This window comes from Gracilinanus agilis, chromosome 4 (genome assembly GCF_016433145.1).
Source record: "Gracilinanus agilis isolate LMUSP501 chromosome 4, AgileGrace, whole genome shotgun sequence".
In the NCBI taxonomy this organism is placed as follows: Eukaryota; Metazoa; Chordata; class Mammalia; order Didelphimorphia; family Didelphidae; genus Gracilinanus; species Gracilinanus agilis.
Genome location: NC_058133.1, coordinates 462,965,234 through 462,977,927, shown reverse-complemented (window position 1 = coordinate 462,977,927; position 12,694 = coordinate 462,965,234). Strand labels below are relative to the sequence as shown.

At 40.4% G+C, this 12,694-nt stretch overlaps 1 protein-coding gene across 1 annotated transcript in view; it reads right to left on the bottom strand.

The window, feature by feature from the left end:
• Positions 1-11,649, bottom strand: part of CTTNBP2NL (CTTNBP2 N-terminal like) — a 68,217-nt gene extending 56,568 nt beyond the window's left edge. Inside the window, exon 1 of the mRNA XM_044672328.1 lies at positions 11,584-11,649. The gene's annotated coding sequence lies outside the window, so the exon portion shown is untranslated. The remainder of the gene's footprint in view (positions 1-11,583) is intronic.
• Between the last annotated feature and the right edge of the window lie 1,045 nt (positions 11,650-12,694).

The following is a 12,694-nucleotide window of genomic DNA, read 5'->3' as shown; positions in this document are numbered from 1 at the left end:
AGGTAAGATTATATGTCTGTGTGTGTAGTATCTGGGTGTGTATGTCTAGAGAAACACAGGGCTTCCCTCCCTCCCCTCTTCTCCCCATCCCTCCACTAACTAGTAGCCAGTGAGAAGAAAAAGCTTTGAGAGCTATCCTAGAAAGAATTATAGATTTTACAAAGCTTAAAAGTAACTCAGGAAAACCTACAAAGATGCAGAAATAATTTCTCTCTAATCTAGATCTTTCAAAAGCATAATCACCTCTTGTTATTAGATTTCTTCTTCTAGAATAGTTCAATTCAATCCTTAGCACATATTCATATAAACTTAAGAAAGTCATTCTTGGGTTATAATGGCCTAAGCTGAGACCAAGAATAATAAGTATAATAAGTATTTACTATTAGTGATTGAAAAGGGTGCAAAATGTAGGACAAGCCAATTCACTCAAAAACTAAGCATTTTCCCAGGATTCAGGAAAAACTTCCACAGCCTCTGTAATGAACAAAATCCAAACAATGAATATTATCTAATTCTAAAAACCTGGAACAGTCATTATCTGCCTATGTATTATAAAATATAAATTTTAGCAGTTCATTTTTTTCTACTAGAAAACTAGAATAACAAAAAGAAAAGGATAATCTTATTAATTTGTGAACAGTATGAAACCTTAGACATCATGAATGTTGACCCAAGTAGTATATTGCTCTGCTTAATAATTGGTTAGGGCTGGTTGTTTTAAGTACTAACAACAACCTCAGAGAGGAGTAATCCCTGTGCAGAAGGAGACTACTTTCTCCTCAACACCTCTCTAAACTGATAACTAACTGACACCAATTGGACCTCTAGTCCAATCATAGGAAATACTACTTGTGGAAAAAGAACCACATGTCACCTATAGACTAGGAAAGCTGGCAAGTGAAGCAGCAATGCACCTTGGTTGAGGTTGGGAATAGAGACACAAGAGGCAGTATATGACAGTAAAGTCAAACTATTATGACTACTTCCGCCATTACCTTTCCTTGGAACTCACAGAGAGATAGCCAAGAGCCTTGGGAATAGCAGGGACCCCAAAACCAAGGGTCTAGTTTCCAGGCCCAGCCCTGAGGCCATCATTTGGGTGAAGCAATCTCCTAAGAGAAGCTACCTTGACATCCACTAATACCAACTGCCGACCAACTTTCCTCTGTTGGGTGCATAAACCCAGGAGCACTGGGAGTGGCACCATCCCTTAAATCACTAGTCCTGCTACCAGCCCAGGTCCTACAGAAAGCATCCTGGGAAGAAACACTCACTGAACTGCTGTCTGGTATCTGCTTACATAGGTGATGTAGCCACCCCTACTTAAGACTCAGAAAAAGAAAGTTCTTGCCACCAAAATCCTTGGCACTGTGAAATGGTTCAATATCAGAAACTGATATGATTTCATTAGATGAAATGGTAGTAAGGAAGAGGCTGAAATCTGCTTTGCTGCTGTCCCCTTAAGTCTACTGAATCCGTGGGATTGGCAGCAGCTGTGTCTTCCCCCAAAGAATGCTTTATCTTTTGGAGCAGGGGCTGACTTACTTTTCTGTTTGAATCCCCAGCATTTAGCCCAGTACTTTCTTTGCACATAAATGCTTTTTCATTCACACATTCATTTGTACTGTTGAGACAACTAGATAAATGCCATATAAATCTGAGTCAATTTATTATCATAATCGTCACTACTACACTCAAAAGGTCTGAGATATTTTGCCCATTTAACATTTTCTGGATCTCAATATGGGTTATTTGGACATTTATGGGTAAGACATCATAGTACTCCCCAAATGGCACCCTTTACTTCTCTTTCTGATTCAACCCCAAGTCACCCCTTAAGTTCTGCTTTGAAGATATCTACCTATCTTTTTACCCTTGGAAGAGATCCCACTAAAGGAATACCACTAGTTAGATTGTTGGAATGGTTGTTAATGACCATAGTATTTAGGAAAATAAGTAACAATCCTAGTTTTAAAAAAATTATTCTTTTGATTCTCACCATAATCCCATGAGGAAGATTTGATGATTTTCCACAGGTGACAAAGTTTATAAAAGCTGCAGTAAAAGAACTGAAACCCAGGCCTTTTGACTCTAAAGCCAATATTCTTTTCACCACTAGATGTTTCACCTACTCTGATAACCTTCATAAAGTTTCATTTGTCTTCATCTAGTTTAAATGAAATCAGCCTTATACAACTATACCAATTTATTATAAAAATTTCAACTGGACTTCTGTTTTCTGAATTCAAGACTTTCTGAAATAAAGGTGCTATGATTTGTGAAACACCCTGTAAGCACAATGAGTAAAATAGAACATGTAAATTGTTTTTAGATGCCTTTTATTTCCAGTAAAATGATCCACGGTCCATGATTCTAGAGGCAGTCTGGAATACAAAAGACTTTCTGATCCTAATATGGCATGAAGTCACTGCTTCTACCAAGGTCTTTATAATAAGGTCCAAGATCCTTATAAGGATCAATATTCAAACTGTGAAGACTCACCTCATAACTATTCAGGAAGTCTAAAAAATATTCAAGTATGGAATGAGAAGATCACCTTCACCCCCTAACCCCACCCCCAAAACACACTTTGGCAATCTGAAACAAAAGGAAACTTTGTGGCATGGTGTGGAAGTGTTACCTTATAATCTGGCTACAGGGCACGGAAGGTTACAAATTCATATTCCTTCTCTGTGTAAATGACCAATATTAAAACTATTTACTGAAATAATCAAGACTTCTCCAGAAGACTACTCTGACCTTTAGTTTTAGCTTGGTGTTTTGGGGAGCTTCAGAACTTTGAAGAGAAGGGGAAAGAACCGGACAAAGGAAAGGAGGAAAGAAGTCAGCTTTTTTAATGTATAGGTTTTTAAGAAAGATAGTTGGGAATAAAAGCTTTACCAAATAGTAAAACTTTTCAGTGGACTGGCGGTAGCTAGCATTTAGCAAACGCTTATCTATCTAGTCTAAACCCAATCTAAAACACAAGTTCCTTTGCCAAAATCCCCAAAGTGGTGCCTTCTACCTTCTGCTTGAAGAACTCTGGTGGTAGGAACTGAAGACCTCCTAAGGCAACCCATTCCATTTTTTGGCCTACTTTGATTGTTAAGAAGTTCCTCCTTATATTAAAAATTCTTTCTCCATGTAACTGCCACCCACGTGGTTTGTAGGGAAAGAACCTAGTAAATTCCTGGAAAAAGACTTGAAAAAATTTAGGGATGTCGCCAAATACAGTGACTGTATTTTCAAATCCCAGACACAAGAGTTACAAAAGGATTTTCCATTTATGTGTAACACACATCCACTCTAACTAAAAAAGAAAAGGGAGGGGGGCAATTGTTCAGGCTTATATTAGTGTACAGAAATGTAGTCTTCCTGAGCTCTTAAAAACTGAATGTTGCCAATGATCACACAATTGGACTTTATATACATATAAAACTAGACAAACAAAATGGTGTTTTTAAAAAATGCAAGTATTTTTGTAACTGTAATCATGTCAATCTGTGATTCTCTATATTTTTGTTTAATTTTTTTCTGTATATTTTTACATCATGATGACTAGATTCAGTTAGTTACTATTTGCCCAAATACTGGAACTTTTAGGAATATTTCCATGGTTTAGGAAAGGATATATGAAATCAGCACTATCCCAGGAAATCAGGGCAGTATGCTCACACAATCATATATACACAGATCACCAATGGTTCAAATATTTTACATGATACTAGAGAAGAGAAATGGCTCTTTTCTATTTTGCCTTCTGTTTCTTTTGCACACAATGACAAGTCTGTCTTTCAGATGAATTTGTATAATTTTTAATCAAGTCATATATAATGACCGAGAAAGAGCTGGAATGATCCTGGAAAATCTATTTTACATTATAACAAGTGCATAATAAATGTGAGAAGAAAAGTTTTCTAAATGGTAAATATTTACCTTTTCTTTACTGAACATCTCAAAATTCAATTCAATAAACATTTATTAAGTACCTACTATGTACAAGGCACAGTGCTAAGCCCTGAGGAAACAAAAAGAGGCAAAAGACAGCCCCTGCCCTCAAGGAGCTTAGAGTCTTATGGGGGAAACAACATCCAAACAAATGTATACAAATCAAGCTATGTAAAAACAGGAAATATTTAACAGAAGGATGGCCCTGGAATTAAGAATGGTTGGAGAATTCCTGTAAAAAGTGGGATTTTAGTTGTAAGACTTTTCCCCTCCTTGAATCTGAATTGATGCTGTAAATGGGAAATGATGATTATCTGATCATTAAAAATGAACAAATATTTCTTGAGTATTTACTATGCTGAAGACAATGTGCTAAGAATTTTGGGAGATGCAAATATGTATAAGGCAATACTTGTCTCAGAATGTTTACTAAAAGACAAGACATATTCTAATCAATTCAATAAAGTTTTACTTTATTAAATGCTTACCAAATGCAAGGCACTACGCTAGGTATCAGGGACACAAAAATTAGAACTCACACAACCCAGCCGCTGCTCTCACAAGGTTCTGTGTAGTCTTCCCTGATTCCCTGTGTTGAAAGTATTTCCTCTTAAATGTCCATCAGCCGAAGAATGGCTAAATGAGTTGTGGTTATATGTTGCTGATGGAATACTATTGTGCTCTAAAAAATGATAAGCAAGATGATTTCAGAAAAATCTGAAAAGATCTGCAGGAACTGATGAGTGAAATAAAAGCAGAACTAGGAGAACATTATACACAGTAACAGCAATATTGTATGATGATCAACTGTGAAAACTTTGCTACTCTCAGCAATGCAACGATCTGGGACAATCCTGATAGACTTGTGACAGGGAATGCTATCCACCTCCTGAGAAAGAACTGTTGGGAGTCAGATGGATATGGATCAAAGGATACTATCTTTCACATTAGTATATTTATGACTTTATTTTGGGGGTTTGGTTTTGTATGAATGTGCTCTAATAACCAATATGGAAGTGTGTTTTGCATGATAATAAAAAAAAAAAACGTTCCCTCTGTTGTCCCAAATCAATTAAAAAACCACTTACTGGGTAAATACAGGCATTTCTTCCACAGGTTAGGGACCTGGTATCCCAGTGATCTGGAAAATCTGCATAAAATTTTTTGGTCCTCCATTTGTACAGAAGTCTGAATTTTTCTTTTTCTCTCATGGGATGTTTATAGAAAAGAAATTTGTGTATATTTATGGTATTAAAAGATAAAATATATTGATATTATACAATACTATACATATATTTTATGCATTTCTGAGGTTCTAAATTTTTTCTGTGTTGTTGGCTAGGCGTGTGGCCTGTGGCTGCTTCCATAAAACTCGCCCCAAGACTCCCATTTAATTTCTTATGATGACCTGAGATATATTGAAACCTCAAAGAGGAAAGCACTGATATGGAAGGGATACTGGTACTATGTAGAAGAGCCTGTACTTACTCTCTGTCTTAATAGTGTCAGCACCCCAACCCTCCCAATAACTCTTGGAGGGCAGGGCCAGCTGTCTTTTTCATTCTTGTATTTCTGGAACCTAGCAAAATTTCTTACACATCACTGATATATAATAAACTTGTGTTTGTGTGTGTGTGTGTGTGTGTGTGTATGTGTGTGTACGTGCACATGTATATGAAAGAGAAATTACGTACACGAGTAATAGTAATGCAAGCTTAAAATTATTATATGCATGGGAGTGTTCATATGTATTGGCATGAAAGATACATGCAGAGTAGGATGGAGAGATGGACTTGTTGGTCAAGCAAAGCTTCATGGTGAAGTTGAGGAAAGACCCCTGTTCTTGGAGCTGTTGGACAGGCACAACAAAAGTACATTGGCAAAGCAAGGACAAGATAAAGGAATTTAATTCAATAAGCATATATTAATCATCTACCCAAAGTGAGGGTCACAGTGGAAATGAAAACTTAGAAAAAAAAATGAACAAAATCTCCATAAAAGTCCATGCCCTTGAAGCACTTATTTAAGGGGGGAGGGAAAGGGGAGAAAAGCTTTAAATAGGACAAAAATTTAATATCAAGTAAACTGAGAAGGGAGGGCCCATTCTTCAGGTTGGCTGAATCACTACATAAAAACTGCTAATATTATAAAGCCAATATACATGTTGTTGTGAGAAAGATTAGTTATTGATTAAGAATTAAGGTCTCTCTTAACCCCAGTGTGGGTACCCACAATTACTTTGTTTTATTATAATATCCCTGGTGTCTCCATTATCCATTTACCTTATTTATTATCTTTTATAACAATATTAAGTGTCAGGTAGAGAGAACAAGCAAAGAGAAGTAGCTGGGGTTGAGAGAGAACATTGGAAATATAGGTTGTGGCTGGATTGTGGGGGCCCTGAATGCCAGAGTAAAGAGTTTAGACTTTATCCTGTGGGCAATGAGGCGCCACTGAAGGTGTTTTGAGCAAAGGAATGAAATGATGAAAGCAGTGTTTCAGACTGATTAGTCTGGCAGCTTCCCCGTGTGTGTGTTGGGCAAAGGGGGTGTGTGTGCATGTGGGGCAGACCTGATAGAGCAAGAGAGGCCACTGAAATAGTTCTCCAATGAGGTGATAAGACCCTGAACTAGTTCACTTCCTTCCCCTCCCTCTCTTCTGTATTAGGAGAACCTAAAGGCTCCAGCAATCAACCTGGGCATATTCAAGGTTAAGAAGATTTTGCTCTGTACTTTGAATCTGAAAAACCAAGCTGGCCATCCATTCAGGAGAGATCATTCAGTTTTCATTGTCCCTTGGACTGTTTCTCTCATCTCATATACTCCAACCAACAGTGTCTTTCTGAGTATTGGCAACTCCCAAGCCCCTAATTCTGGATGAAGGTGCTAGGCTCAGGACCGAAGTCTGGAACTGGAAGAATTGGCTTGAAGATAACCCTCTTCTCAAGCAAAAACCTGGACTGTCAATCAAAGTGTATTTGCTTTGGATTTAGCAGAAAAGGAGACTGAGAAAGCACTTGAATTTACTAAAGTTCAAGTGGCTTACCAAGTGGGGTTTAGTCAAGCCTGACTGCTCTGGGTTTCTAACTAAAGAATTAGATAATTAAGGCCTAGTTATAAAACTTAAGATGTGGGGGTTTGGGAGGTACAGGTGGGAGAAAAAAAGATAAGAATAGCAGGCCAAGATTCCTTCTTTCACAATGGAAAAGAATTTACTTAAAAATGTCTTCAAGACAAAATTAATTACAAAAACCCAAAACAAACCTATTAAAACTTTTCCCCATCAAATATTTTACAGTTGATTGCCTTCTGGGGTCCTGATAGAATGTAATAGACTAGACTAGACACACATGTGGAAGATATTGCTTTTAGTTAATTATCTCTCCTTTGTCATCTTGGCTTATAATCACTGATATATGTAAAAAAAGCAAGTTAATCATTTTCCTACTAGTTTTTAACTCCTCTTTTCTAAGTGTCTAAAGACAAAGACTGGAATATTTAGTTAAACCCTCCATTACCAAGCCTTAATTCATATGCAAACTGACAAATAAGCCAATTTTAAACTGGGATACTTTGAACTGGAACCTATCCAGTCAGCATCAAATCTTCAGGAAACAGGAACAAATGTGTTTTAAAAACAGGCTGACAAGGCATTTCTGGGGTCAGCTTTCATAGATAGCTCTCCTTTCCTTTAGAAAGAAATCTGTGCTCCTTGTCTCATGCCATGATCACCAATCAGCCCACTGGCAATGCCTAGATGTGTTACTCTGCTCAATCAGAAAAGCCAAGATTTTCACAAAATGAATTCCAATTCTGCTCTGCAAATTAACTGGCAGAACTACAAATTTGATTCAGCCAAGCTTATTGCAAGCTGAGCATGTCCGAACCTCTGTGGATCAGCCTGTGTGAAGGAGAGTCTATTCTAGTCAGAAATCCAACTATTCTTCTATGAAAACCCTTCAAGCATGAGTGCTATTGTGAAAGTTTGAGAACCAATTCGAAGATCCATTAAAACAAAACAAAAAACCCAGTAACCTTTTAAAAGCAGAATATCCAGGACCATTCTTGAGAAAAAAATAAGCAAAGACATTCAATTTCTGAAGTACTTTTCTAAATTCACATTCACATCAGATTCTTAGAAAGTGAAGGGAAACTGAAATGAATAGTACCGACTACAATTTTTTAAAAGTCTGGCCCCAGGTTCTGAAAGGTGCTATTACATTCAGTTTTTTTTTTAAATATGAGAAAAACAAAAAAAAAATTCTTGTGGACACTTCTACCACAGGGAGTTGAACAAGTTCCTTCAGGCAGACCAGATAAAGAAAGTAAAGGTAAATGTTGGTTAAAAAAGAGGTGTGGATTGTTTATAGTATCATGATAAGCCTGGTCTTATCAAAGAATTATCTTGGTTAAGTCTACACCTGGGTGACAGCTTCACAATCTTGCTCTGAGATTTTCATGACCAAACAGGTGCTGCAATGATGACCAAAATACACAAAATGCCTGTTTTTTAATTACTCTTCCAAAAAAATACAATAGCATGATAGGCCCGGGCAATTAATTTCTTTGGTTTTATGTCTCTTCTTAACTTCATTTTCTATTCTGTATCTTGAGGACCTGACCATTCCCTTTTAGTTTCTGTACTGGTCGAGGAGCCCATGTGTCAGTTTCTCCATATACTTTGATGTGTACATGGTAGACAACTCTCCAGAATGCTTCCAAACCAACTCAGTTCTTTTTGGTCTTCCAGATGGTGTCTGGAAATGTTCTTTTTTAAACCCTTACCTTTGGTCTTAGAATCAATACAGTATTTTAGTTCCAAGGCAGAAGAGTGGTAAGGGCTAGGCAATGGGGATTAAGTGACTTGCCCAGGGTCACTGAGCTATGAAGTGTCTGAGGCCAGATTTGAATTTAGGAACTCTTGTCTCTAAGCTTGGCTCTCTATCCAGTGATCCACCCAGCCGAACCCTCCAATTTGTCTTTTATGTAACATGTGTGTACCTAGTTCTTTGCATGATTGTGAGTGAGAGTAGAAACTTTCTTCCATCTTAGAATCAATACTATGTATTGGTTCCAAGGCAGAAGAGCTGTAAGGGCTAGGCAAAGGGGGTTAAGTGACTTGCCCAGGGTCACACAGCTAGGAAGTGTCGAGGACAAATTTGAACCTAGGATGTTCTGTCTCTAGGCCTAGCTCTCAATCCACTGGTCCACCCCGCTGCCACTGAAATGATCTTTTAAAAGATCTTTTATAGATGACTTGAAGGCTCCAGATCTACAATTCACAAATCATTACCCTAAGGAAGTTTGAAATATACTTTGCAATAGGAATTGCCTTTCTCTATATCTTGGGACTTTGCACTAGTACCTAGTTGTGTAACCTAAGGCAAGTTACATAACTTCTCTGTGCCTCAGTTTCCTCATTATTAAAATGAAGATAATAATCACACCTACTCCACAAGGTTGTAAAGAGGGTCAAATGAGATAACATCTGCAAAGTCCCTTGCAAGCCTTCCGGCACCATATAATTGCTAGTTATTATTATCAGCACATAGTAGGTACTTAATGTTTATTGACTTGACCTGGAAGTAAAAGCAATAGTTAATACCCACTGCAAATATACAGTCTCTAAGATGGTCATTCTAAGCATTGTTACACTTAATACTGCTTACTCCAACATTACACCAGCATTAAAGATGTCTTACAAGGGAGAATTAAGGAAGTAATATTAAAATGTATGATGAACTTTTATGCATGCAAAATATAACCTCATTGAATGTCCATTGACAATCCAATGGCATTCATGCTGAGCCAAATCCCAAAATATCATATAATTTAGATAAATTAGAGTGAGTGGAAAGCAGTGGATTTGTAATCTGTTTTTTTTTTTTGTTTTGTTTTTTTTAACCCTTAATCTCGGTGTATTGTCTCATAGGTCGAAGAGTGGTAAGGGTGGGCAATGGGGGTCAAGTGACTTGCCCAGGGTCACACAGCTGGGAAGTGGCTTGGATTTGTAATCTGAAGGTAAGAGTCTTGACTCTGTCACTCATCGACTGTTAGTTTTATTAGGGAAGTCACTGCAGCATTACTGACCCTCAAATTTCTTCATCTGTAAAATGAGGATATTGTACTACATGATCTCTAAGGATCCTCCCACCACTAAGAGGAAAAGGAATAAGGGCTGGCTAGGGGGTACAGGGTAGGACTTGAAGTTAAAAAGACAAGTACAGAAAACACCCCTCCAGACACTAGGTGTGTGACCCTGAGCAAATCACATCTCTGTCTGCCTCAGCTTCCTCAATTGTAACATAGGGATAATAATATCTTTCTTCCAGATTGTTGTGGGGAATCAAATGCGATATTTGCAAATTGCTTAGCACAGTGCCTGGCCCTGAGTAGGCGCTTAATAAATAAAAACCTGCTTCTTTCATAAACGTATACTCAATGTCCTTTAGCTTAGTTACGGCTGTGGCACAAGCAGGTTACCTTGCCATTACAATCTCGGTCAGCATTCGCTACCCTGGTAACAACCAAACTACAAATTGCATATCTACTAATATTTTCAACTATAGAAAAGACCTAGAGCACAAAATAGGGGGTGTGGATTGGGAAGAAAAGAACCAAAGGCCATTAAATCAGATTAATCATAAACTCGCAGACAACTGGACCAGGATTTTCTTGAAACACTTCCTGCCTTTTGTTTCAAGATTTTCACCTTCAAGGTTATTCAAGTCTCCCGTAGCAACCCACAAACCTATGGTCTCAAGACTAATGGTTCTTATTTACATTTCTATAGAGCATCATTACGATTATTCATGCCTGTTTATACCCAACACACACAGTCAAGTTCATCTATTAGCCAACTCAAGCAGCAACAGAACTCAAAGAAATAGAGGTAGAGTCTCAAGTTCCCAAGGGAAATTCATAGAGGGAGCAGAGCAAACCATACAAACCATGACCCAAAGAACCAACCTGGGTTACCCCAAAAGAGAGAATGGAGGAAAACAGCTCTAAAGCTTGGGAGACCCCATCTGGCCAATACATGTAGATGGGATTCCCCCAGTGTTCAGCCTCACTCTGGCAGCTGAGAGGGGAGGAAACCGAGGGTTTTCGCCTCGTGTTAGAAGAGAGAGGTCCAGGGGACAGGTTCTATAGGGGAGTAGGGAAGGGCAGAGGATGGGAAATGGGCTGGAATGGAGATGGGGAGGCCTTTTTCTCGTAAGGATGCAGGTGGGTGTGAGGGCACTGCTGTAAATGGGTAGGGGGGCAGGCAGAGAGGCACTAGGAGGAGCCGGGAGGGTGGGACTCCAGCTCCCCTCCCAGTCCAGGCGAGCTGGGGCAGGTGGCCCAGAGGGGGGAGGGGGCTGTCCGGCTCGAAGGGGGCGGAGGCAAGATGGGTTAAGGGGGAGCCCCTCTCTAAAGGGAGAGATAGAGGGGAGGGGTCCCTGCAGAAGATGGGGGTGGGATGGGGAAATTAGTCCGCGGCTGAACAAGAGCTGGGGCGGACCTGGGGATCCCCTCAAGGGTTGGGGCGCCGCCTCCTCCTGGAATGGGGGGCGCGGGCAGAGGAGGAGGGGCCCCGCCCCCTCGGGGACTGGGGCGATGGGGGCTAGGGAGGGGGCGGCAGTCGCACCCTCACCTTTCTCTGGAGACTCCGGTCTCCTCGCAGTCCCTGAGCGCCCGGCCCAGTGGCTCCTACCTCTCCCCGGCGCTCCGGGCTCCACTCCCCGCCGCCTCCGCCTCCCGCTCCCCATCCACAGTCCCTCGCCTCCCCTCCTACTCCCCCGCCGGTCCGCACCTTGACAGCCGTCCGGGCCAATCGTCACCTCAGCCTCTCAGCTCGTGGACCAATCTCCGCCGGAGGGAGGCGGGGCTTCTCCAATGTCATTCAGGCTCCTCCCGGGGCCCCAAGATCCCTTTTGTTTGGGGAGAGCCGGGTTGGGATTGAGTTTGCGTCACTTCCTGCTGGAAGAACCCTCCTCCCTGTCTGGCGCGCGAGTCTGTGCTCGCGCCCCGATCTGCCTGGGCTCTATCCCTGCTCGCCTGCTCGCACTGCCCGCGATCAGGCGTGCATCCCCTTGCCTGGCGCTCGCCCGGGTTGCACTTTTGCCCCGTGTTGTTCAGGCTTTAGAATTCCTTTCCATCGTCCGATTCGCTAACATCCTCTCTGAATTGTTACCTCGTTCTAGCACTCGCTTTAAAAGTGGGAAAACCCCTCTTTGACCTTGGCTGCCCCAAAGGAGAGTGTTTGGGGATGGGGACTGGGAAACAGCAAAGAGTTCTGTTCTTGATCTTGTCTGGGACCCGACTCCGCAGTAGCAGTGGGATAGTGATGGAAACGGGTCACGGTGGGATAATCTTGCAATGCTGTCTTCCATAATCTAGAATGCAAAATCCTTGAGGGCAAAGAAAATGTTTTTTTTTTTTTTTTGGGGGGGGGGTCTTCTCAGGGCCTAGCATACAGTTAGTAGGTTTTGATATAGCTTACTATATCCTGACTCTGTGCTAATTACTGGGGATGCCAAGAAAGATCTTAAAAAAGACTCCTTGCCCTCTAGGAGCTCACAATCTAAAGGGATCCTGTTGAAAACATGCAAATAATTATGCAAACCGACATGCATATATGTGTATATACAAATCCTATGATAAACAGGAGATAATTAACTGAGGAAAGACATTAGAATTAAGAGCGATTGGGTAAGGCTTCTAGTAAGAAGGTGGCGTTTTAGCTGGGACTTGCAGGAAGCCAG